This window comes from Marmota marmota, unplaced genomic scaffold, assembly GCF_001458135.2.
Source record: "Marmota marmota marmota unplaced genomic scaffold, marMar, whole genome shotgun sequence".
Lineage (NCBI taxonomy): Eukaryota > Metazoa > Chordata > Mammalia > Rodentia > Sciuridae > Marmota > Marmota marmota.
Window position 1 is genome coordinate 506,810 of NW_026002626.1, and position 5,910 is coordinate 512,719.

Sequence of the window (5,910 nt, forward strand, 5' to 3'; positions counted from 1 at the left end):
TCTCTCTCTCTCTCTCTCTCTCTCTCTCTCTCTCTCTCTCTCTCTCTTTAAAAAATAGGTCCTCTAGGACTAGGGTTGTGGCTCAGTGGTGGAGCACTTGCCTCACATATGTGAGGCACTGGGTTCAATTCTCAGCACCACATATAAATAAATGAATAAAATAAAGGTACATCAACCACTAAATTTTTTAAATAGATCCTCTAGGAAGTTTAAAGGGCCTAGCCCTCCTACCATGATCCTTCAGCAACCCAGAGTAGGGAGAATCTTATCTCAGAGACATTTGTGGTTGGGCATTGGCTATGTGGAATACACTTAGAACTTGTGGGAGATCCATGAAATGTTAATGTAATTGCTGTATAAAAACACCACTGTTTGCGTTAAAGTGAGCAAAAATAATACACAAAGGAACAATGATTTTAGATCTCAGACTGCTAGGTGTGATGTGAGGGGCAAAATTCTAAGATGCTCTCATATCCTCAGCCCCTAGAGGACTTGCACCTACCTCCAGCTCTGTGATTCAACAGTAATGCCCCTTTGAAGATGTGATTATGGTCCTCAATCAACTGACCTTAATGTGGGGAGATTGGCCAGGTGGACCTTATGCAATCATGTGGGCTTCTTAAAATTGCTTTCTAGGTGGTGGCAAAAGATGGAGACTGTGATCTATCCTTATTCCATGGAGAAAGACCTGCAGGCAGCCTCCAGCAGTGGAGAGATAGCAGGAGAACACAGCAATAAATTACACCAGCAGCCAATGGACTTGAAAATGATCCTGATATGAGTTGAGATCTTTACTCTGACCAACACCTTGGCTGCAGCCCAAGGAAGCCCAAAGCAGAAAACCCAGTTATGTTGGGTCTAAACTTGGGAACCTTGGACACAATAAACTGGTGATGTTTTAAGCCACTAATTTCTGGTAGATACACAGGGCAATCAGACTGAGAAAACTACTCAGTCAAAAACCCATCATTCACCATGGGACAAAGAAGGATTATTCAGAGCTCCAGATAATTAAACCAGAAACCATGAAGAAGCATTTCCAGGCAGTGGGCCTGGACCTACTGCTTGGGCTGCACAAGCATTTTATGGGTTTTGAGGTGACACAGAACAAGAACAGTCATGGTTTCCCCACTTCAACTCTTTCCTGTAAGAGACTCTGTGGTGGTTGCCCTATTTCTGCCCCATGGTTGTAAGTGAGCAAGGGAGGGACAAGGAGCCAGTCCCTTTTGTCCCCAAGTCTTCAAATGAGGAAGAACCTTACCAAGAAACCTCATCTGCATCCAGAACTCACTCAGATGACAGACTCTGGAGGCTCGGGAGGGTGAATAACATTTTCAAGCAGGAAGAATGTACATGTTTTGTGGCTGGAAGTCTGACTCTGATGGTTTCAAACACCATCCCTATATTTAACATCTCTTTCATTGAAAAATGGTCTCTGTCCCATCCTTGGGCCCTGGGTGGCCTGTGTAACTGCCCTGGTGTGGAAGCAATGCTGAGTGATATCTGATGTTGATTTGAGAAAGCTGAGGTTCTGCCAGCTCCTTGGGGCTTTCTCCATTTTCAGTCCTGCAAGAAGCCCCTTCTCTGAGTTCACCATGTGGAGAGGTCACATAGGGACACTAGAGAGAGAAAAAGACACCAAGCTTCTAGTCACTCTGATCCTTCTTAGTCCAGGATGAGACTTGGGAGCAAAGGAGACTTTGAGAGGATCTGGCCCCAGCCACTCTCTGATACAACCACAGAGAGAGAATAAAGACAGCCTCACTGTACCATGTCAGACCTTGTGTTCATGAGAAAAATCAGCCATCCTTTATTTTTTTTAAACAATGAAAGATGAGGACAGTCAATCAAGCAAACATAACCCAAGAGGATTTCCAACATAGCAGAAACATGGAAACAGATAACACCCTAGCCTCTAAATTGAAATGATCTTAAAGTACTCAAAAAAGAAAATGGAGGACAAAATGAACATTGTTGGGATCTATTATGAAGAGAACCTGAGCTCAGAGGACAGACAAAAAATACCCTTTGCTTCATGGCTCCATTAAGATAAAGGACTCCAAATGATGTATCCATTCCTTAAGTACTTACTCTCAAAACCATATTTCTTTCCTGTGCTGGTTTTTACCCCCCTCCAAAGTGAATCATTATGGGTTTTTGGGGGGGTAGAATTTTTTTAATCCTGGGGAAAAACCATAGCAACTTTCATAAATTGAAAAAATAAATAAGGCCTGAAACAATTGTACTTATATGGCATTCTGAAAATTGAAATAATCTGAGAAACATCATGGCAAAATCAAGGGTACTTCTGTGCATGTAAGATATTAAAACAAGTGACCACAAAATCTGGTGCAAATTCTAAGCTTTGATGAATCCTAAGCAGTTAAGAAATGCTCAAAAGTAGTAAAGGAGAAAACATATGTATTCGTGTTTTGCCTGCACACATAAATAATAAATATTAACTCAGTGTTTGGACCTCATGTGGTTTTCTTGTCTGGCACTGCCTGAAATGCACACTGGCTTCCCCTATTCAGTTGTTGCTATATGATGAGAGGCAATCTCTCTATGCTTTTTCTGCTAAATGAACTCAATAATCATAAACCACAGGGAACATTCAATGAAGGGTAGGTAAAAAGACTTTACACATTAACAAAAGTACAAAAATGTTTGTATTGCTAACCAAGTAGATAGTAGATAGAGCTCTGAGTGTGTTGATATTTTTGTCTTTCTCTGAAATATATATATATTATATATTAATATATATTATATTATATAATATTATATATTATATATATATTATATATATATATAAGCTTTCAATTATAATTTATTGTTGAACTCACTTCTAAATCATCACATTTCCTCTCTTTCTTTCCCTGCTTGGTCTCTTACTCATATGATCTTTCACTTTGGGTTCCCCAGGACCTGCCCTCACCCTAGCATACCTGGGCCCTGGAAAGAGGAAGGGATACAAAAGAAGATCCAGAGAACTGGTTTAAAAGGGGCCTTCCCTTACATCACTGGTTTTCAAGCCTCAGGTTAGACTCTGACAGCAGAAGCCAGCCTCTGACAGTCTATCTCTAAATGGTGACAATGCTACTTGCTTTCAGAGAGAAGAAAATATACACATTATAACCAACCAGTAATTATGAGCACTAACGATGGTTATTTAGAAGGGCTGAGAACAAAGAGGAGTGTTGTGTAAGCAGGTGTACTCTACCACCTCTGGCCCTGCTGTGCAGTATTTGCATCCAACAGGCAGTATCCGTGTTCCTCCATCACTAACCCTGTCAATCATATGATGTCTCCAGGACTCAGGTATTTCTGGCTCCAACAGAGAGGTCAGATTTTAATGTCATTTCTAATCTTAAAATCATGAGGCTTATTACATCACTTTGATTATCTGACTTTTAAATATTCATTCTACATAGTGTGCTTTCATAAATCTCATATAAAAGTTAAGACTATATTATTCAGATTGTTCTGATACTGAAAATTGCCTTCAATAGAATATTTTCTCAAGCAGAATAAATAATTAAAACTTACCAAATAAAATAGGTGGGACAATTATATTGAAAGTCTAAAAGATATGTCATATGGCTTCAAAACTTTTCAGAATACAGATATTATATATACTCCCATTGAAACAATTGTACATTACCATGCATTCTGGGATTAACTAAGCATTGATTATGTTGAAGTTAAATTTCACACATTTGAACGTTTAATATGAGAAATTAATAATAACAGCAATTTAAAATGATGTCTATTAAGATGCATTGATTAGCCATTTTAAAATGGATGTTCTATCATTCATTTTAGGCAAGCCAACACTCTGCATGTAGATTTGCACAGTGGAGATTTTGTAACTTAGTAACATCTTGGATAGAAGTCAACTTTTATTAGCATTGTCAAGTTCTTAATAAATTCTCATAAAATATTTGAGCTTATAATCAATTTTAATGGAGGAGCAGAGGTCCATTAAGTTGCTTATAGTCAAACAAAAATCAGAATTGTGCATCTTTTTCCTATGACAATTCATCAAGAAAAATTTTGTGACAACTCTTACCCAAAGCACCTCATAATCTGACATTTATGACCTTTGATTTGATGGTTGACTCCTTCTTTAGTTAGAATCAGAAGAAATTTAACACAAAGAAAAGTCTCTGTGGATATGATATTGACCCCAATGTCCAACTTAAAAGGTGATGTGGTCTCATTATTTAGATTTCATTCCAGAAAAGACACGGTTGTGTAAAAGTAGAAGTTAGAATGAAAAATAACCATTGTTCCAAACCTGGAAGCACCCTACAGAGTGGAAGCAGTAATGCAGAGATTGAGAACCCCCAGCTTAAGAGATAAAATCCACATTGATGTTGTGGTTCAGGAAGTTGAGGAGGCTGTGGCCAGATTACCGTTTGAAGAAGGATTTGATTTTCAGTGCCTGCTTCACACTAAATTGACTTCCCTTTATACACAGTATTGGGTGTGTGATTGTTTATTTCTTAGCATCCCTTCCCAGTATTATTCTCAGGAAAGAACCCTAGTCTCATTGCACAGAATAATGATTAAAACTAATGATCAACCATGCCAGGAAGATTCTGAGATGTGGCACCAGAACATTTTGACTATGGAAGGCAACAGAGTGAATTAACAATGGAAGTCTTCATGAAAATAAAGATATTATTTACCCTACAATTTAAGATAAACAAGAAAAACTTGACACTCAGCCCCTCAAATGTTGCTCACTCGGTGGTTGACCAAACAAGCCTTTCTTATAAATGAACTAGAGAGAAGATAGGAAACAGCTCAAAAAAAATCCCAAAAGTTGTAAAAATTAAAATCTATATCTGACAATAAAAGAAAAAAAACTAGGCCAGAGCTCCAGCATCCCCACAACCATTAAAAATAACAAAAATGTTCCACACAAAAAACTTGTTCTTCAATATACACTCTCATTACAAAAAAGTATTTGCAGAATCTTAGAGAAATATCTATTTTACTTTAATATAAATTTGATTAAAAAATCAAGACAAGCTGATACTTTAAAAGTGCAGAAACAACATTAAGTCACACCAGAAAGTATCTGCTACTAGGATAGCATGAGGGATGGAAATTTACCTGGGAGTTTTCAGAAAAGAAAACAGGAAACAAAGAATTGCCTTTTCCATTAATAGAGGAGAAAGAGAGGGAAGAGAAAGAGACTGTTCAGCTGAGCATAGACCCAAAAAGAAAAAAATTTCTAGTGTGACAGGTGGGGAATATATGAAATGAAAAACTTCGGAGATCCAACATGGCGGCGGGTGCAGAGAGATTAAGTCTCTGACCTCTTCAGCTGCGCGGGCATAGGGAGCCATAAATTGTCTAAATGCTCTTTGCTCAGGATCACTAGGCAATGCTGAGCTGACGTGGATCTGGGGCGAAGAGTCTGGGCCCCTCAGAACACACACACCGAGCCCGGATCGGCTGCATTCAAGCTGCAGTTCGCCTGCTTCTCGTGACTCAGCACTAACGATCCCGCTGAAATAACTGGTCGGCCCTTCTGAACTTACAGAGGTAAAAGCCAACAGAGCCTTCATAGGCAGTGGCCACAGGATTGAAACGGGGATTGGGAGAGACAGTCAGGACCCACCCGTTGCATTGGTCACCAGGCAAAGGGAACGAACGGTTGCATGGGATACCACCTTGGCAGAGAACTGACGTCACGGGCAGAGGAGATAAGTTCATTGAAACCAGCACGACAGGTGTGTAATCCCCTAGCCATCTCTCTCCACACAGCGGAGAAACCTTAAGGGCCCCTCCCAGCTCTCCTGTGAGCGCAATAGCCAGGCCGAGGGAATCAGGAGTGGCGTGGGACTCAGGGCGCGGAACTCCCGGCTACCGCTCCCACCAGTGCTGACAACTGAGGTC

At 39.8% G+C, this 5,910-nt stretch overlaps 1 long non-coding RNA gene across 1 annotated transcript in view; it reads left to right on the forward strand.

Moving 5' to 3' along the window:
* The window catches only part of LOC125614578, a 19,750-nt gene that overhangs the window by 9,959 nt on the left and 3,881 nt on the right, over positions 1-5,910 (forward strand). Inside the window, exon 2 of the long non-coding RNA XR_007345155.1 lies at positions 1,217-1,219. This is a non-coding gene — a long non-coding RNA (uncharacterized LOC125614578). The remainder of the gene's footprint in view (positions 1-1,216; positions 1,220-5,910) is intronic.